This window comes from Rattus norvegicus, chromosome 16 (genome assembly GCF_021556685.1).
Source record: "Rattus norvegicus strain SHRSP/BbbUtx chromosome 16, alternate assembly SHRSP_T2T, whole genome shotgun sequence".
Lineage (NCBI taxonomy): Eukaryota > Metazoa > Chordata > Mammalia > Rodentia > Muridae > Rattus > Rattus norvegicus.
In genome coordinates, this window is record NC_141549.1 from 5040885 (window position 1) to 5062914 (window position 22030).

At 45.6% G+C, this 22030-nt stretch overlaps 1 long non-coding RNA gene and 1 pseudogene across 1 annotated transcript in view; both read right to left on the bottom strand.

The window, feature by feature from the left end:
• Positions 1–22030, bottom strand: part of LOC148000358 (uncharacterized) — a 55588-nt gene that overhangs the window by 21223 nt on the left and 12335 nt on the right. The window lies entirely within an intron of this gene.
• Positions 3622–4710, bottom strand: Hnrnpa1-ps41 (heterogeneous nuclear ribonucleoprotein A1, pseudogene 41; annotated as a pseudogene).

The window sequence follows — 22030 nt, forward strand, 5'->3', positions numbered from 1 at the left end:
CCTAGGCAGAGCGAACATTCTTTGCACACACTGGCAACATTCATACTCATATCCATGAAGTCTTTTTCGTGTCTCTGGGCTTCACCAGGGGGAAGGCTGTGCTGCTTGAACGGGAGTGAGTGAATGAGGCACAATCACTCACTCCTTCCACTGCACCTCACTGCCGGGAGAGCTCTAGGATAAACGAGTGAGCAAGTGGACTAACAGTGAGAAAGAAATGGTCCCTACCTCCTAGTGTTCACACTACAGTGTAGTCCTCTTCCCCTGAATGTGGCCCGGACCCAGTGACTTGCCTCTAAGGTACTAAAGGTAGAGGGGAAGGGGTATGTCTCCAGAAGCTAACCTACAAAAGGCCAGTCAGGGCCTGCTCCTCTGCCACCCCTCGTTTGTTCTAATCAGGTCCGATGCCATGTTTCCAACTGCCCTACCAGAAGACCTACCTATGTGGTAAAGAGCTAAAAACAGTCTCCTCTGGCCGGTAGCCCATGAAGGACTAAGGCCCGGGCCAACATCCCATGGGAAACTTCACCATTCTCGTTATGACATGTGTTTGGTGTACATGGTGATTGGTGCTTTCCAGTCCAGCCCTAAGATGACTGTGCCCTTGGACTCCAGAGCAAAGGATCCAGTTAAACTCAGCCTGGATTCCTGACTCCTAGCACCAGGAAATGCAAAATGTCGTTGCTTCTCATTCGAAGGGTGTCAATAGCTCCATACACAGCCTTATTTAATACGCTAACCAATAAATGGGTGCCTGGCTGAACATGACTCCCAAGGATGTAGAAGGAATCATACATCTTAGCCCATAAAAAAGATGCACACTGTAGGTTATTTCATACAAGCTCTAAGTCTAGACTGGGCAGATTTTGAACTATTCTACCTTACATCCCAGCCATAAGGCCCTTGTTACTGGCTGCTTCTTCGGCCATGTACTCACGGTCCTTCTCCTCTCATGGCCGCTTTCTTGGACTCCTTTCTTCTCCTCCCTCTTTACCTATGACCCCCAGCCGGGTATCTGAAGACTCATCCATTTCTATCTACTACTCACTCACAGGCTTTTGGGTGAGCAGTTACCTTGAGGAGGAAGGTTACACAGCAAGGTGCATAACGAGGTTCCATGTACATACATGTATGGCAAGTACTTACTTGGTGTACATGAAGCTCTCCTCATGGGGGAGGGCAACCAGTGTTTAGCATCTGAATACATAACAGCACCAGACCAAACTCAACACATGCACCCATTCATATTGAAACATCAGGGGCCTATACGGCAGGTCAAAGGTAGCATATATGTCATCCAGACAGCAGCCTAGGCAGTTGGGCACCATGGCAATGGGTCCAGGAGCTGTCAGGTAATGTGGCTTCTGCAAGGCATGATAGCTAGACAATCTGGAAGTATCCCCTTTTGTCTCTTCTACCTTAGGGTTATACTCCCCCACACCAGCACCCTAATAGACCTACTAGATTGTGTGGAGGGATGGGTTTTAAGGAGATGGTGTAGAGCACTGGATAGAAACTGAGGCTACAAATGGAAGCCTGCACGTTATTATTTGAAAGTTACAAGCTGGGGAGGTGGCTCTGTTGGTAAAGCACTCACCACACAAAGCATGAAAGGACTAGAGTTTCAATCCCCAGCTCCCATGTAAAAAGCCAGGCACACCGGCATGTGGCTGTAATCCTAGTACTGGGGAGGCAAACACAAGGAGGATCCCTGGGACTCGCTGGCCAGCCAGTGTAGCCAATCAGAGAGCCCCATGTTCAGTTGAGTGACCTTGTTTAAAAATATAATGTAGAAATTAATTTCGGAAGGCATGTGGTGTTATCCTCTGTTCCCCCAACACACAAACACCCATGCAACGCATCGTACACACACACACACACACACACACACACACACACACACACACGGAGAGAGAGAGAGAGAGAAAGAGAGAGACAGAGACAGAGACAGAGAGAGACTAAAGGCAAGCTAACCAAACCACAGCAAGGCACACAGTATCACTAGAAGTCCCCTGACCCTCACCCACACAGTCCTCTTTCAGGGACCAAAGGTTTCCCCTCTGTTTCAGATCCAACGCTTTCTGCTGCCAGTCTGAGAGGAAGCATAAATATAGTAGACAGGACACATGGACGCTGGGCATGCCTCTTGGGTAGCACATAAGTGTGGTGGTAGTGGTGGTGGGTGACCACAAGCAGTGTCACGTTCCCTAGGGAGCCAGGTCTGGCAGGGCAGCCAGCAAAGACCTACTGTTAAAAGAGCAGCTAAGAGTGAGCTGTTCACTGCTGGCTCCGGGGAGCTATGCAGACCTCCCACAGACCTTAGCCAGAGGAAAGCAGGTCAGAGGTGCTCAGTGCATCCCACAGACCTCCATGAGCCACCACACGCAACCGGAAGGCCAAACAGGAAGAGAAGCCTGAGGAAGGATGTGGCACAGACATCAGCCGCCTACGAGTGCAAAGTCCTGTGCTGTGCTTCAGAAATGGCAGTTCCCCTCCATACCCGTTAGACACTCTGAAGAAGTCAAGCACTGAACTTCAAGGTTGCTTTCTCAATGGTCTATCTGCTTTCATTCAGAAGAACAGTGCGTTTGCTGGTCTGACGTCTGCTCCAAGTCACAGGTAGCTAATACTCATGCTTAAATGTCAGATGCCCTGTTGTCTTTGTCTTCCGATGACTCAACCAAATCCTGAGGGCAGTCTGTTTGATGGGGACAATGCTATGCAACTGAGGGAGACAGCAGAGTTTCTGAGGAATAGTCTTCTTATGCAGACTCCTTACTGATCCTATTCCAGAAGAAACTGTCCTATGAGTCTTATTTATTTATTTATTTACATCCCAAATGCTGCTCCCCCTCCCGGTTCCTCCCTCACAGAGTCCTCCCCAACCCCGATCTGGCCTCAGTGGGAAAAGTCCTATTCTTTTTTTTTTTTAACTTTTGAGATCTTTTTCATTTGAAGGTAATCTTAATGCTATTAAATTCACAAATATGCTATTTTTTATTACCCAATCCTAATTCTCTAAAACACACATTTGCAAACATACAAGTATCTGTTCTCTCCGCATGTCAGCGCCCAGTCATCATAGTTTTGGAAATGGGAGAACAGATTCCCCTTAAACTGCAAGTCAGTAGCTGTTTCTTTACAGTTAACTTTAGCAAAACTCATACAAAATAGTGATTAACGATGGTCTTCTTGTTAACCCACAAGGAAACACCTTCAAAACTGCATTCTGTTAACATTTCTGTACTAAAATGTAGAAAAACTGAACTACGCAAATATTGAAAAGTTAAAAGTTCCATAATTTTTTATTCCTGGTACAACTACGACAGTTTGCAGGGCAATATACCTGATGTAGTGAAAAGAAAAAAGACAAAGCTACAACAGATAAAAGACCTCGGGAGTGCACATCTAATCGACACTCATTGCATTAATTGATAGCTGCACTTTTGCAAACTGTGGCTGTGAGCATCCTGAACAAGAAGGGCTTCCTGTTTAAGCTGCAGTGACTTTTCTGACTATGGCTCATCATTCCCTCTGTGGCAGATTTTTACAGTTCCTCTAATGCATTCAGGAGGACTCAAAGTAACATGTACCTTTCCTGACAACTCTCGCTCTCTCTCCTGCTAAGAACTGTAGCTGTTTGTTTTATTTTAAAACCTTCTGCTACTGTATCCACCACTTCCACCTCCAGATCCATAGCCACCACCATAGGGACTGCCTGGGCTTCTTCCACCAAAACTGCCCCCCTTCATGGGTCCATAATTAGATTGTTGCTGTCCACTATAATTTCCAAAGTCATTATAGTTCCCACCACCACCATAGTTACCTCCACCAAAATTCCCTCCTTCATTATAACCATCATATCCTCCTCCTCCACCACCATATCCACCACCTTGGTTTCCATATCCTGGTCCAGCACCTCCATAACCTCCTCTACTACTGTAACCGAGACCACCGCCATAGTTGCCACCATCACCCCAAATCCATGATATCCACCATCACCACCTCCATAACTGCCTCTGCTGCCACCACCTCCACCACCATAGCCTCCTCCTCCACCGAAGTTTCCTCCACCACCACCAAAGTTTCCTCCATGTCCCATAAAGTTGCCAGACCCACCTCCATGTCCTCTCTGTGACCCAGCAGACAGCACCTCTTGTTTAGAACGTTACTCTTTCACTTCACGATTATGCCCATTAGTAGTGTGGTATTTCTGAACAACAATTTTATCAACTGTGTCATGATCACCAGAAGTTACAAAAGCAAATCCTCTCTCTTTCCCACTCTGCCTGTCTTCCATAACTTCTATGGTTTCAATCTTCCCATACTTTTCAAAGTAGTCTCTCAGATTATATTCTTCTGTATCCTCTTTAATACTGCCAACAAAAATCTTCTTCGCCATCAAATGGGCCCCAGACTTCACAGAATCCTCTCTAGAAACAACTCTCTTTGGTTCCACCACATGTCCATCAGCCTTATGTGGCCGAGCACACACTGCAGCATCCACCTCTTCCACACAAGAGTAGGTCACAAAACCAAAGCCTCTGGAACGTTCTGTTTGAGGATCTTTCATTACCACACAGTCTGTAAGTGTGCCCATTTCTCAAAATGTTCTTTTAAGCTATCATCTGTGGTTTCAAAGCTCAGACCACCAATAAACAGCTTCCTCAGCTGCTCTTGTTCCTTTGGATCGTGGCCCTCCATTTTGAGACCGGATTTGCCTCTTCCAACTCGAGTTCAATATCGAAAAGTCCTATTCTTGAATGGAATAACTCAGGCTCTAAAAGAGAGGCGACGTGCCTTCAACCACACACCTTCCTATCTGACACTGTCTATTCCTTACATGTACACCTGCCCAGACCATGCAGACAAAGCTGAATTCTTCACAGTAAGACCACTCAAAGACCCCTGGGAAGATCACTTAGACACCCCCGTGCCTAGCTATGCATCCAACATGTCTGATGCGCCTACAAGTTCATCCATCTAAAACACAGGAATAGCTGTCTTAATGCAAACATACCACTCATTCCTTATAGAAGTACATATTCAACTTTGAGCACTAAAAATATAGACACCTTAAATAAGAGACGAATTCACACAAGCCCTTTTTCCATAGGCTGCTACTATATTCTTCATATAACATGCAGAGATAGACTCTATGACAGAAGGGCTATGTTACCTTTCTAGAAAAAAAAACACAATATTGAAACTATCATTCTGTTTAACATCTAACAGGAATTCAACCTACAATGAATGAAAAAATATTCAAGTCTAGATTAAAATACTAAGATCTCTTTGTTCAGGTTGACGTATGGGCAAATGTGTAAGTTTTCACTGACTGTAATATTCATGGAATATCTGACTAATCTCTCTCTTTTATGGGATTCTCCCAGGCACTGAGTCTATTTTCTACTCCAGGATCAAGCACAAGGGCAGGAGCCTAACGCCTCTATAAATACACACTCAAATGTTTATTGAGCGCCCCTGAACGTAGGCACAGTGTCCCAGGCTCAAAGCTTGGTAGCTTAATGAAGCCTTCATTTTTCCCCTGCAGGAGGAGCTTAGTAAAATGGGCACCAGATGAGGAATTGGAGCTCATAAACTCTCTCCTGGTTTCTGTGCTAACTCTGTAGCCTTGGGCAAGTCTGACGTTTCTGGGCTTCCTTAGTTTTCTCTCCTTAACCTCATTTACTTCTACTGCTCTGCTTGCTTCATACAGGTGCTCTGAGGGTCACATAAATGCTACAAATGAGCCATTTGTATCATGTGGATGGCATTATCTTTAGCCCCAGAAGAACCCAGGCCTGTGTGTTCAGGGATTTTAGACTGTCCTGTTGACTGACAGTCCCAAGTTCCTATCTATGCTGGCATCTCAACAACAACGGAATAAACTAACCGTACTCAAGGATGGCCATGGAGTCCAGTATTGAAGCCACTCACACCATGGCCCTGGGGTGACCACTCCAGAAGGCCAGAGGCAGGCAAATCCGTACTTCTGGTAGACCCTTCAAAACATGATCTTCCTAGAGCCTCCCACAGTAGATGTTTCCATCACCTCCACTTTGGATGCTGACACAGTGCCATCGCCTTGCAGATGAAGTGCATACAGAGGATGTCTATGAGGAAGATGAGCATGTTATAAAATAACTTTCTTTTCACCCTTCAGGCTTCTCAGGAAGACAGTCCCAATGGGACAGGAGGGGATGAGGCTCACTCGCTCTCCATTACTTCCTACAGCCTGATTTTGAGAAAGGACGGGGGTTTTGGTCAACTACTGCAGGAGGCCACATATCAATCTAGAACTTAGTAATACGGCTTCATTTTCAACATTTGTTCATGGCGACGCTCCTTTGCCCTTTATGATAAAGGTGTAAACTTTTCTTCTATTCAGGAAAAAGGTAACACTGAATGAAATTGCTAACTGTCATAGTCAGGCCGCTTGTCACCGCCTCCCCCAGACCCCAGTCAGCCTCTTCCTTCCCACTTCCCTGAGCCTGGCAGGTTTCCCAGCCACCAACACAGGTTAGAGGCATATGATTTTTTGTTTTTTTTTTTTTTTTTTGTCAGTCAAGGCCAGCACATCCTCACCCCTTAATGGGGCTACTCCCACCCCAGCCATTCTGCCTTCGAATGACAGAAGCAGCAGGAAGCTGGGTATCCAATGGGAAACTCCCAGGAAGGACTACTTTGAGAAGCACTACTTAGGATAGTAATACAGACAACTCTCCCCTCCCCCTACCTTGGCTCTATGGCTGTCTCTTCATTGACTCCAGGGGTTGATGTATCCACCTCCAATGTTTTTGCTCAGTGAAATAGTTCTCTCAATACTGTATATAGTCCCTGAGGCTAGTCCTGTAGTAGTCATTAACAATCAAAATGTGAAGAGACCCACCACGCACCATGCCACACTACTGCCTGCTACCCTTTGTCCCCAGCGGTCTCTCCGCCTCCATGGCTAGCCCACACGTATCCACCTATCTTGCAGCTCTCTGCTCACATTCCCTACATCCGACCCCTGTGGTTAGAGTCAGAATTCCCAGTAACCCAACAAGACAAAGATCAAAATTCTAGATGCCTTGTAATTTATCAACCAGATTTACATCAGTAAATTTTCACTCCACCAAAATGTCTACGCAATAAGCTCAGAGCCAACTGTTATTGATATAAACTTCCCATCTAGATAAGACAAATTGTCTGGTAATAATCCATCCCTTATTAGATATTTATAGCTACCTGTGGCTATTAAAGCCATACAGGGCTGGTTCATTCTCCTCCTCCATTTTGGTTTCTTCTTCCCCTTCTCCTCGCTCTCCCGCCTTTCAAAACTTCTGCCCCCGCCTTTCTTTTTCACTGTCCAGTCACAGGCCTTGCCTCATTTTGCTTCTGCCCTCACCTACATATAAATATCAATCCACATAGACCAAGCCCCAGCCTGGATCCAAGCTACCGCTGGCCTTCCTGGGCACTCTATACCCTAAACACCCAGACCTCTGAAGAGATCTGCCCAGGAGCAGCCTTGACTGCAGCCACTTCCTATCTTTCAGTTCTCAGGGTTCCTCTGGGCCACAGTGTTGTGTTTCAAACCCCATTTCTGAGGACAAAGGGGACAAGTAGCACAGAGACAGAACTAGGCAGTGCCCTTGGGGGAGAGGTGGGGCATACCTCCCAGGGTCCCAGACAGAGCAGAAGGAATTCTGGGACCAATGACCTCCAGGCCAATGAGACTGGGGGCTGCTTATCTATGCCCAGATTTTGGGCTGCAGAAATGACACTCCTCTGAGAAGTAGGCCTCCAGGGTCACCTGGAAAATAACCAGAGAACTGGGGATATGGGTTTACTTTTGCATTTGAAGATCATGGTGTCTCTCACAGTATTCCTGACTTCCCTTTTTAATGTCTTTCTCAATGTTTCTTTCTCCTTTGTCCCCTACTTTGTCCCTAAGGCTCTCAAGTGCATTTAAGCTGGAGGAAAAATTGACCAGCCGAGGTATCAGCATTGTACCCAAGACACTATTTGAACTTCCTAATGGCTCCAGGCAATCCCTCAGGGTCCTGCTTCCAATAAAACTGAGCTGAAAAGTCAGTAGAACAGTTTCCCCACCTGCCAACCCTCTTTAAAACTGTGGCTCCATTTCAAGCTTTGGATATCTGGTTACTGTGCGGTCTCCCCAGTCTGAGGTTAGCTTTCTGTATAGCAATCCTATGCTCAATCAGGGACCAACATTAAACCTATCTTTTAGTTTCATTTATATCTCTGTAATAAATTATCTTAACAAGATGCAACTTATGGGAGAAAGTGTTGTTCTTACAATACCACTTTGTAGTTCATCACTGTGGGGACACTAAGTCAAGAACTTCAAACAGCTACCCAGGTCACATGCACAGTCAAGAGCAGGGAAGAGTACTTAATCTGCTTGGATTTCTCCACTCTTATACAAGTCAGGAACATCTGCCTAGGGAATGGTGCTGTCCACAGTGGACTAGGTCTTCCCATATTATGTAACTTAGTTAGAATAACCCCAATGTAAAGGCTCCGGATCGCTTCCCAGGTGATTATTATACATTGTATCAAGTTCATAATTAAAGCTAACCATCACAATTTAATTCTTGGCTCCACTTAGTGAAGTGAGGTGGGGAACACTTGTTCTCCCAGCACTGGGTCCTGTGATTGTTCACCCTTTGCAGACTGCTCACAGGCCATGGAAGCTTCTGGAAGCTGCATTTCATTTAGTTATTTCTCTGTGGTCCATGCTTGAGCATCATGCAAACTCCTTCAGTCTTGTGAGTCTGGATGCTATATGTCACCGGAGTTGGGCACACATTCAGTTGACATAGTTGTCTACCCATCTACATTGACATGGCACCATAGGTAGTGGGATTTGTGAGGGCCCGTTTCCTTACTTACATTTCCTAGCTTGGATATGCCCTCCTTTGAGTGTCTATGCTTAAAGAATTCCCCAGATTGTCATTGAAAGCCAAAAGCCCAATGTATATTTCTGTGAAACAGCCATAATCACAGATTAATCCTGTAGAGACTCAAGTGCAGCATCAGTCTGAGTCTACAATTTAGAGTAACATCATTACCAGGTCTCCAGTCTTCTCCTGGAGGAAAAATTTCCATTCTTCAAGACATACTCAGATTACATATATATGTGTGCGTGTGTGTGTGTGTGTGCGTGTGTGTGTGTGTGTGTGTGTGTATACATATATGTGTGTGTATATATATATATATATATATATATATATATATATATATATATATATATATTTCTTTAGCTGAAATTCTTCTTTGTTTGGCTTTGATGATGTGAGCCAAAACAACATGTACTAATAAAGAAAAATCAAGATGTAGTAGAACAAAAAACTAAAGTTAAAAATTATATTAAGGACTGAGGAAATTCGTAGGTAAGAACACTTGCTACGGAAACACTGGGACCTGAGTTAGGGTCTCTAACACCCACTGAAAATGCTAGGCATGCTCCCCCATAGATGAAACTAAGGCAGTGGGAGAGGTGCAGAGAGAAAAGTGTGTCTGGGGCTTTCTGGTTGGTCAGCCCAGCTGAAAGTGACTCTTACTCCAAGTTCACTGAGATACTCTGTCAAAAAAGTGAGGTGGAAGACAGTGGGGGAGGACGCTGATATCTTCCACTGGCCTCTGTATGTGCACGTGGCCTTCCCCAGCCCCCCCTTTCTCTATCTCTCTTGCACATGCACACATACACACGCACACACACATGCACACACGCACGCATGCACAACACACATGCACATACTACACTACACTAAAATATAACCCCAAGATGCCATGCTACAGATGAAAGCTTTCACCTCCCGGTGTTGAATGTGTGTCTGTCGTGGGCCAGGCTCAACACTGGGCAGTGGAGAGCCCTTGCCTTCAGAGATCACAGAATAGTAAGGAAGACAGGACCAAAACCACTAATTATAAGTCCTTTACCAAATCAAGCCAGAAGTCACGGAGACTTACAAGACTCCAGCATGGAGTGACGGAATGTTCCCCAAGGAAGTCCAAGTCCCAGCTGAGTCAGAAAAGAGCAGGGTCAGAGGGCTACCAGACGTGGGGAGTAGGTGGGCAGGAGTGAACCTGAAAGCTAGAGGACCTGAGAAGATTCCAGAATGTCTGGCTAGAGCACTGCCAGGTGAGGCATTGGAGGTCCTGGCCCATGCAATGGAAAGTTGCCTTGCTGTGTAGGTCATCAAGAGGAAGCTCCCCTGAGAGCAGGGCCACACCCACCTTTGCCCAGCCTATCTGATAGCCTAGTGTTAGCTCCCAGAGGCGCTCTCTCACTAAGCAGCCTTTCTATATTGTTCTCTCAAACCTTCACACATAGGGAGCAAGGGAGCTGTCCCTCTTTCTTCCCATTTCCTTCCTCCTAAGACTCTCTGCTGCTTGTTTCTCACATTTCCCTCTTCTGGATCCCATCCTGTCTTACTTACTGTTTCCTATTTTGCATACAAAGTATTTAACAACTCCTGGCAGTGCAGCTCAGACAGAAGAGGAAACTCAACCAGTAAGATCATAGTGGGTCAGGAGGAGGGCACAGCACCAGCTCCTTAAATCATTTTAGGGTGGCTCAGACCTAGTTAGGGTTAGTAGTGTTTACATGAGCAACAAGAGGGGTTTCTCATTAGGAAACCCCTCTCCTCTGTATTGACTATGATGCCAAAACTTTAAGGGAACACAAAAAGAGGTAGTGTACCCATGCCAAATGGATTGCTGTGGGACTAGAAACCCGTTTTAAGCAGCAGAGCCCTTTACTATGGCAGAAATTGCCAATATGGCACCCACGCACAACTCTCTGGACCCTCAGAAGTATGGGCTACATTTTGTATGTTGTGTTTTCAAGCAGTTTGGACTCTGGGATACCTTCCTAGCAACCTACCCAATAAGCCACTTGTCCTGGGTACATCTGGATTTGCATATATGAATTTTTTGGCCTGCTGGGACAGTCAGCTTTTCTTTCACACCCAGCTAAAATGACTCAAAATCCTACTGCCCACGGGCTTCCCCAGGTGGTCAAAGATGCAAAGCTCCTGCCCTCTCTTGCTCCAAATTTCTGCCCAAAGTACATCTCTAGTGCCTTCTAAAGCTTCACAGAACCACCAGACACCCTCTCTTTCCCAAGTGACACCAGCCTAAGGCCTTGTGTATAAAAGACCTTTATGCAAAAATTAATTACCGGAGTCTCTGACTGCCTGTCTCCTCCTGGGCACTTGAGTTACTACCCTTGTTTCTCTCTGCTCCTGAGGATGCTTCTCCCTCACTCTTACCTCTCCAAATGAATCTTCCTATTCAAGCTGTTGATGATTATTACACCCAGCATAAGTCAGAGTCTCCAGAAGAACACAACCTATAAAATGAATGCATGTTACAAAAAGGGATTAGATTGGCTTACATGACGTGGCCTGGGTAATCTAATAACTGCTATCTGCAGGCTGGAGAGCCTGAGAACCCCGTAGGTGCTAGGTGCACGGAGCTGAATGTCTCAGCAGTTCCAATCTGGTGTTAAAGGACTGGTGTCCCATTGGAGGGTCAAAAACCCTGCATCCTGAAGTCAGTTATGGATGGCATCACTAGCAACAACAATGGAGTGTAGGCACACTTCTCCCTAGGATGTCTTTATATCTGCCTCCCACAGGCTGTTGCCCACTCTGAGGGAAATGGCCACACCAACCCTTCCTGAAGTGTTTCTTGTAGTCGAATCTAAATCCAATCAAGCTGGAAAGATTGACCATCATACCCAGTATTGGTGAGAATAAATACCAGGGAAAACATGGGAACATGGGTCATGGAGCTTTCAGGGCAGGCGTGTCATCTGATTCGCTATTCCATCTAGAAATTTGTCCAAAGGAAATCATTCCATGTGTGATGTTTTAGCTATAAGGATGCTTGTTACCAGCATATACTAGGATCGACTTAACCGGCCACCAAGGGAAAGTTGGCTCTACCTTTGATTCATCTCTACACCGAAAGAGCCATTAAAACAACAATGTCCAGTTCTCTTTTATGACATAGGAAGGTATGGTGTCTTGCTAAAGTAGATTAAATCAGAAGGCAGGAAGCCTGGAAATACTGTGTGTACTGCTTTTGTGAAGAAATTAAAGCCCCAGAGTTTATGACAGGTAGCTCACATTTGTCTATAACGCCAGTTCCAAGGAATGTGATGCCCTCCTTTAGAACGTGGAGACACTGCACTCCACATACACAAACCCATGCTCAGACACATACATATATATATAGCTAAAAAGTTTTTATTCTTAAAAGAAAAAATTTCTCCAGAGAGGGAAAGAAATCAGGAAAGTGACACCTTCCACAAGAGCTTCAAACAATATAAAATACCTTGGGGTAACCAATCAAGTGAAAGACTTGTATGATAAAAATCTTAAGACTTTGAAGCAAGAAATTCAATGTTTCTGGACCAGTAAGATTAATAGAGTAAGAATGCCCACCCTACCAAAAGCAATCTACAGATTCAGTGCAATCTCCATCGAAATTCCAACACAATTTTTCACAGATCTTGAAGAGACAATTTTCAGCTTCCTGTGGAAACATGCAAGAAATTTTAAAACAACCATAAATGATAAGAGGAGTGTGGGGAGTATCACTGTCCTACAGAGCTAAACAATAAAAATATCACAGGTTGGGAACAAAAACAGACACAGAGCAATGAAATCAAACTGAAGACCCAGAAATAAATCCACAAAACTATGGAAACCTGATTTTAATTAAGAATCCGTAAGTATACACTGGGAGGGGGAGAGGACACAGAAACTTCAACAAATGGTACCAGTCAAACTGGGTGGTTGCGTTCAGAGCAATCCAAGCAGACCCATACGTGTTGCTCCACACGAACCTCAACTCTAAATAGATCATAAACCAGACACACTCTGCCTGATAGAAGAGAAATCAGGAAATGGCCTTGAACTCAGTGGCACAGGAAAAGAGTTTCTAAACAGAACACTGGTGGCACAGACACTAAGAGCCACAATTAACAAATGGGACCTCATGAAACCAAAAAGCTTCTGCATGGCAAAGAACACCGTATTTCAGACAAACGGTCAGCTTACAGAATGGGAAAAGACTTTTACCAACTCTACCTCTGAAAGAGGGCTAATATTCAAAATATATAAAGAACTCTGGAAACTAGATATCAAGAAAACATATAACCCAATTTAAAAATGGAGTAGAGATCTAATCAGGGAAGTCTCAACAAAGGAAACAGGAATGGCTAAGAAACACATTTAAACCATTCAACATCCTTAGCCATCAGGGAAATGCATATCAAAACTGCTTTGAGATTTTATATTACATCAGTAGTGTCTAAGATCAATAAAACTGACAGCTCATGCTGGTGAGGATGCAGAGTAAGGGGGCACTCATTCATTGCTAAGGGGGGCTGCAAATGTGTACAGCCACTATGGAAACCAGTATGGTACGAGCATGAGAATCCCTCTATCTCAAAATCCAGCTATACTACTCTTGAGCATACACTCAAAGGATCTTTCACCTTACCATAGAAACACTAGCTCAATCGTGTTCATTAGAGATGATAATAGCCAGAAACAAATTAGACAACCTTCAATAGAAGAATGTATGCATAATATGTGGTACATTTACATGATGGAGTATTACACAAGCCAATTAAAAGAAAATCATCCTGAGTGAGGTATCCAGAACCTAGGAAGACAAATACGGTATGCACTTGCTTATATATTGATACTAGCTATAAGTCAATAATAACCAAGTCAATAACAATAACAATCTGTAGAATTACAGAAGTTAGATATAAAGAAATGCTATAGGGAGACAGATAGCTCTCATTAGGAAAGGAAAATAGAATATATAGTTATGATGGATGGTAGGGCTGAAACAGGAGGGTCTAGTAGGGAGAGGCAAGGAAAAAGACGAGAAAGGGAATACAGGGAAAGACAGCTAAGCTAAGGGCCATTTGAGAGGTAATATGGACACCTAGTGGAATAGAAACTTCCTAAGATATGTTACATATATGAAGACAATATAAAAGAAAGTGTCAAACAATGGAGAGAGAGGGTCCCAACTGGCCATCTCTTGTCACTAAATGGAGTTATCAGTACTACTAGGATTGGGTTACATCTTATTGAATTGTTGGCCAAAGGGGTCCCATGGAAACTCCCTGACAACCTAGGCTTCCTGTCCCAAAATTGACAGGAAGACCCCATTGCTGAAAACAAGACCTACACAACTCATTAAATATGAAGAAGTCAAGCTGGTGCCCACATAGAGCCTTCGCCATTATGTTCCAGTGTCTTTGGTACAGGAAAGTACTCTGCAGGCTATCAAAAAGGAAACAAAATTACCAAGTCAGCCTCTAACCCTTCGATCTACAGTGACATCTCGCCTGCAAGCTAGGCCAGAGCAGTGCTGGAACAAAGCTTGTGGGAGTTAATAGCCAATATCTGGTTTTGCTTAAGGTGCACTCCAGCACGAGATAGAACCCATGCTGAACACCGCTTGGATGACCAAGAACCTGGGACTAGATAGCCACAGGACTGAGGGGAAAACCAAGTACTAGTGTTCTAAACAAACATTCAGACAGACAAACACCAAACCCATCAAGACTCCTAATGACATTCTGCCATACTCATGGATCAGGGCTTTGCTCAGTCATCACCAGAAACGCTTCCTCCTGCAGCAGATGGGAACAAACACAGAGATGGCCCAATGCCAAACACTACACAGAGAGTGAGAGGCCTTGGAATCCTTGGCCCTAAACAGGATGTCTACATCAAATCCCTCCCCTCAGGGCGCAGGGAACCCTGTGGAAGAAGATGCAGAGTGTACAGGACAGGGGAGATGGAGCCCACTACGACGCCAAGGCCCACCAAATCAACATGATCAAAACTCTTACGAATGCAGACGAAGGCAGCACTGCAGAGCCTGCCCTGGCCTATAGGGGGCACTCTATAAATATATTATGACTTCAGTTTACTGTTTCTATGGGACTCCTGAGTGTGCGAATGAGTAGGTCTTTGATTTGTGCCTTTTTGTTGTTTGTTTGTTTGTTTGTTTGTCTTGTCCAACTCCAGTATGCTAGTTTTTGTCTTATCTTAGTATATATTAATTTGTATATTAATATACAATATATTATATTATAGAATCTAAATAGAGAGTGGATCTAGGTGGGAGGTGAGGGAGGAAGGAACCAGGAAGAATCCAGGGAGTAGAAACTGTAACCCGGATGTAGTATGTGAGAAAATAATCTGTTTCTGATAAAAGAAAGAATTAAATAAATTAGAAGGATTTCTCAAGAACCCCAAGGGCATGAACAGTTTTGGGGTGGGTGGGCAATCAGATCACTGAACACTCAGCCGCGAGTTTGCCCCCGACTGGCACACAGTAGAGCGTACCCATTTCCACTGGCGGTAGACTGAGGTCTGTGGCCTCTCTCCCTCAAGCTCCAACTCGAGTTGTCATCCCGCCTTTCAGGGTCACAGCCTCCACAAAGGTTTGTGTTCTATAGCTGTTGGCTCTTAGGTGGGCGTGGCCATTGCCCTCTTGAATCAGAGCGGATGTGGTCACACACACGCGACTTTCACATGTGCAGCACGTCTGTGTTCCCAGAGAGGGAAGGACACACTCTTGAGGATCATGAAGCTGGATGATCCCACCAACGCCCCGGCCTCTCCGTGGCTATGTAAGAAGTGATCTCCTAGGTGAACAGTCAGTCCATGGGGGACTCTGCTGCTGTGCCTTGCAGTAGAATAGCTGTGCTCATATGTTGTGTAGGGGACTCCCCAGTGGTATAGCTGCCTTGAGTCACCTGTGCCTTTATACGTAATCTCAGTAAACTCCTTGGTATAGCAATGTAGACTTGGACAGAATTCTTTACTCACCTGGCTTTCTGGCTACCTGGGCTGACAGGGCTGCTCTCCTCCTCCCCCTCCTCCTCCTCCTCCTCTTCCTCCTCCTCTTCCTCCTCCACTTCTTCTTCTTCATCCTCCTCTCCTCTTCCTCTTCCTCCTCCTCCTCCTCTTCCTCTTCCTCTTCCTCCTCCTCCATCTCCTCCCCCTCCTCCTCCCCCTCCTCCTCCTTCTCCTTTCTCCTCCTCCTCTTCCTTCTCCTCCTCTTCCTCCTCCTCCTCTTCCTCCTCCTTCTCTTCTTCCTCCTCCTCCTCCTCCTTCTTCTTTCTTCTCCTCCTCCTCCTCTTCCTCCTCTTCCTCCTCCTCTTCCTTCTCCTCCTTCTCCTTTCTTCTCCTCCTCCTCCTCCTCTTCCTCTTCCTTCTCTTCTTCCTCCTCCTCCTCCTTCTTTCTTCTCCTCCTCCTCCTCTTTCTCCTCTTCCTCTTCCTCCTCCTCCTCTTCCTCCTCTTCTTCTTCCTCCTCTTCCTCCTCCTTCTCTTCCTCCTCCTCCTCCTTCTTCTTTCTCCTCCTCCTCCTCCTCTTCCTCTTCCTCCTCTTCCTCCTCCTCTTCCTTCTCCACCTCTTCCTCCTCCTCTTCTTCCTCCTTCTCTTCCTCTTCCTCCTCTTCCTCCTCCTTCTCCTCTTCCTCCTCTTCTTCCTCCCCTTCCTCCTCCTCCTTTCTCCTTCTCCTTCTCCTCCTTCTTCCTATTATTATTTTTATTCATCCTCCTCTTCCTCTTCCTCCTCCTCTTCTTTTTCTTCTTTCTTTCTTCTGTTTTTTCTTTCTATTTATTTAGTTATTTATTCATTCACTTTACAACCCGATCAAGGTACCCCCCAGCCCCCCTTCCACAGTCCCTTCCCCAGTGCCTCTCCCCTTCTTCTCTGGGAGAACGGAGCCACCCCCAGCGTCTCCCTTCACTGGCACATCCAGTAAGTCCCTGCAGGGCTAGGTGCTTCTCCCACTGAGACCAGACAAGACAGCTGAGTTAGGACAACAGGTCCCACAGACAGGCTACAGCTTTAGGAAAAGCATCTGCTCCAGGTGTTAGGGACCCACATGAAGACCAAGCTGCACATCTGCTCCATATATGGCCTAGGTCCAGCCCCTGTATGCTCTTTGGTTGGTGGCTCAGTCTCTGAGAGCCCCCAAGGGTCCAGATTAGTTGACTCTCTAGGTCTTTCCATCCCTGGGAAAACCATGTGGCACCTTCATGCGTTATATTTCCTGGGCATTTGTCCTGTGCAAGGTACTGAGCTGAGCACCTGAGACTGGGAGGACAAGAAGAGGCTATACACAGAAGGGAAACGTCTCCATCCCTCCTGCAAGTATTGCCACAGATCCCATTCCCTTAGCATCTGCATCTCCTGGTCCTCCTTCCCTTCGCACCATGCCTTATCTCCCCAATGTCTTCACTTCAAAGCCTCCTCCCATCAGGCCATCCGTCCCTTGGAAACTGCTCTGACTCTCCCACAGCTTATAACAGAATGGATGGCACAGAGCAGAAGCTCAATAAATATTTACAGAACGACCGACAGAATACTATTCCAGGAAAGCATATTTCCTTTATTTAGGGTTATGTGAGTGTATGATGCCTGATATCACAAATCGGAACTTTTTTCAGGCAATAGGGACAGAAGATACAGCCCAAATCATGTCAGTGAAGGAAGGAGAATGCATCGTCTCCTGTAAGTAGGGTATTTATAAGCACAGTCTCAGCTGGATCCAGGAGCTCAAACAATACAGACACTGTTTTCTTTCTCTTAGCCTGAACTTATCCTTCTTGGCATCGATGTCAGATTCTTTTCTCATAAAACCAAGATGGCAACAACAATACCAAGCTTTCACAGATCCAAATCCAACATGGAGTAGAAGAAAAGAAAAAAATAAAAGAAGTGGAGGAGGAGACTTCTTTTAAAATCCAAGCAAGACGACCTAGACTGGCTAAATAGTCCTCAGTGCTTGGCTGGCTCGTGGGGCATCTGACACTATCACGCAGTTGGGGACTGAGAATTCTGACTGTCCAGACTGGGTCAACTTGCCTCTGTTTACACTAGGAATGAGGGGAGGCCGGACCTAATCCAAACATAATCAGAGTGCTCTTTCCAGAAGAACAAAGGCTGGGTTAGGAAGGCGGAGGGATGGAACTAGAGAGCACATCCTCTCTCACCCAAACACCCTGACATGGAACCCCAAACCTTCCATTCAAGCATAAATATCTTTGGTTTCTCCCTCAGCTTGGACAGCAAAACTGCACAAAAGTCCACCCAGGACAACACCCTGTCCCAAAGCAAGCCACATGCAGTCCATGAACCCTAGTCACTTCTACCCCACCCTTCCCCCAGCTGTCTATGGTGGATGATCTGGGTGTTCGACCAGTGTGGCAAGCAGATGCCAGGATGCACCTCTCCTGTTCACACAGAGATGGTGTGTGTGGGCAGGTCTCACGTGCCTTCTGTTCGTCCCACTGTGAACGGCACAACAGCCAAAGGAAGTCAGCTTTAACTTGCGCTGCTGACCCAAAATCAATGATCCCTCTGTGGCTCACTCTCCTTACCTGTAAAATGGGAGTGAGACCCTCGGTGGCAGGCAGAGATGCTGCAGGGGTGGCACAAGGTACGGCAGACAAGGTCCTGGGATTAGCAGGGCCTTCAAAGTTCTTACGCACGGCAGACAAGGTCCTGGGATTAGCAGGGCCTTCAAAGTTCTTACGCACGGGTTCCAAATCAGATGGCCTCCGGGTATGTATTACCCACGGGAGAGTCAGAGCGAAGTGAGCTTTGTTCTCCCCTAACTTGTTTTTCAGATGCCAGCAACCCGCCCCCCATGCCTCAGCAAGGAAGAACAACATGTCAGGATGCCTAATTTAAGAAATCCCTCTTAATATTATCATAATGTAAAACGATACTTTTTCAGAAGAGTTATTGTGTGCTGTGCTCAGATAGCATGAAGTACAAAAGAGACGTGCATATGCAAATTAACCTCCACTCCGAAGACACTTTCTGAATAATGAATGTGAAGAGCGGCAAGACGATTGGTCACCCGAGCACCGAAACCTGCTCCAGACACATCAAACATTTGTTTTCTATACTGTTGACATTCTATGAAGGGAAAGGTCACAGGGTGACATGTAAAGAGATTTTACTATTTGAAACTATTACAAGAACAGCCTCCCTCTAGCGCAGAAACATCTAGAAGGGCTTAAATGTCACTAACAGTCTCAAATTTATTAAAGCAGATTTGAAGGGGGAAAGGGGACATAAAGGGTCTTTTTCATTAAAAATGCTCTTTGATTTCCAGTTGTAGCTTTGGCAGCAGAATCAGCAAGGGAGCCATCGCAGGGAACTGCTGCTCAGATGAGGGGACTCGGCCAGGAAAGCACATGAGACAATGTACACACATGAAAGACTTCCACCTCAAAGAGGACGCTTACCCAGCCGGCTGAGCTCTCTTGGTTGATTTCTTGAAGGAAATATGAAGAGTACACGGGGGTACTCACCTCTGAGTCCCAGCTTAAAACTGTTGGCTGCCATTTTGGAATCACAGGTCTACTTGGCTCATCTATCCTACAAACACTGATATTGTTGTGGTGAGGCCTGGGGCTGGGGCTAGAATCATAGCCAGAGTATGGCGGTTTTTCCAGGAGCTCAAAGTCTACAGGACCTGGAAGACCACAGAGATGAGATCATCAAGTACAGGGGGTGCAAAGGACTGAGGAAACCCGTCCTGGTCCATCAGGTCACTCCCAGTCAGTGATGATGTAGCACTGTGTAGCCCATGCAGCCTAGGGGCACCCTGGAAGGCCTCTGAGGTAGGCAGGCAGGCAACAAGCTCAGGGACAGCTCCTGCTCCAGTTGTTTGGAGGACCTGCATGAAAACCAGGATGCTCATCTGTTACATAGGGAGCCTAGGTCCACCCCAAGCTCACTCTTTGGATGGTGATTCAGTCTCTGGGAGTTCCCAAGGATCTAGGTTAGTTGACCCTGTTGGTCTTCCTGTGAAGTCCCTGCCTTCAATCTTTCTCCCAACTCTTCCATGAGACTCCCTGAACTCCGTCTAATGTTGGGTGTGAGTCTCTGCACCTCTTTCCATTGACTGGAACCTCTCAGAGGACAGTTATGCTAGGCTCCTGTCTGCATGCACAATGGAGTATCATTAATAGTGTCAGGGATTGGTTCTTGCCTCTGGATTGGTCCTCAATTTGGGGCAGTCCTTGGGTGGCCATTCCGTCCATCTCTGTTCTGTCTTTGTCCCTGCACATGGGTTGAAGGCTGTGTGAGTGGGTTACTGTCCTTATCTTTCCACTGGGAATCCTGTCTGGCTACAGGAAGTGACCACTTCAGGATCCATATTTCCCCACTGCTAGGAGTCTCAGCTAAAGAGCTTCTTTAGCCATCTGGGGTCCCTTTCCATCCCAAATCTCTGGCACCTCCTAGAGATTGCTCCCCCAGCTGATCTCCCTTCTCTCTCCCCTGCTACATATGACCCCTCACACACACTCTGCTTTCCTTCCTGGGCTGCCTTCCATCTAGTTCCCTCCTTGCCTCAATCTCTGATATGGATCAGTAGGACTAACGTAGTGAAAATAGTCATCTTACCAAAGGCAATCAGTGTAATTCCTATCAAAATTCTAACACAATTCCTCACATATATTGAAAGAACAATTCTCAACTTTATATGGAAAAACAAAAAACCCGGGATAGCTAAAATTATTCTCAACAATTAAAGAACTTCTGGAGGTATAACTGTCCCTGACTTCAAGCTGTACTACAGAGCAATACTGATAAAACAAAAAAACTGCACGGTACTGGTATAGAGACAGAAAGGTGGATGAATGGGACCGAATCTAAGACACAGAAATAGACCCACACGCCTACAGACATGTGATTTTTGGCAAAGAAGCCAAAACTATATAATGGGAAAGGGAGAACATATTCCACAAACGGTGCTGGTCTAACTGGATGTCTGTGTGTAGAAGAATGCAAACAGATCCATATTTGTCACCCTGCACAAAACTCAAGTCCAAATGGACCAAAGACTTCAACACAAAACCAGATACACTAAATCTAATAAAACAGAAAGTAGAGAATAACCTTGAACTCGCTGAGACAGGAGACAACTTCCTCAACAGAACACCAGTGGCTCAGGTAATAAGGCCAAGAATTAATAAATGGGACTTCATGAATCTGAAAAGCTTCTGTAAGTCAAAGGACACCATTGTCAGGACGAAACGACAACCTACAGATTGGAAAAAGATCTTCACTAACCCTATATCCGACAGAGGGCTAATACCTAAAATATCCAGAGAACTCAAGAAGCCGGAAACCGACAATCCAAATAAGCCAACTCTAAAAACGGGGTACGGAGAACTCTCAGTGGAGGAATCTCAAATGGCCAAGAAGCAGCCAAAGAAATGTTCAATGTCTTTAGTCATCAGGGAAATACAAATCAAGACACCTCTGAGACTCACCTCACACCCATCAGAACGGCTAAGATCAAAAGCCCAAAGGACAGCACATGCTGGAGGTTGTGGAGCAAGGGGAAGACTCCTCCACTGCTGGTGAGAGTGCAAACTTGTACAACCACTCTGGAAACCAATGTGGCAGTTTCTCAGAAAACTGGGAACAGTTCTACATCAGCTATACCACTCCTGGGCATATACCCAAAGATGCTCCACCATCCCACCAGGATCCTGCTCAACTATGTTCATAACAGCTTTATCCATAATAGCTAGAAACTGGAAACTATCTAAATGTCCCTCATCAGAAGAATGGATACCAAAAATGTGAAGCGCACAACGGAATACTCAGCCATTAAAGACAGCGGCATCATGGATTTTGCAGGAAAATGAATGGAACTAGAAAATATCATCCTGAGGGAGGTAACCCAGGCCCAAAAGAATATGCATGGTACGCACTCACTAATAAGTGGATATTAGCCATAAAGTACAGGATAAACATGCTATAATCAACATATCCAAAGATGCCGAACTAACAAGGAGGGCACAAAGGACGATGCTTGAATCTTTCTCAGCAGGGGAAGCAACGGGTGCTCTTAAACCAGGTGTGGTGGTGTTCACCTTTAATCCTAACACTTGGCTAGCCTGGGTTAAATAGAAAGGGAGAGGAGGACAA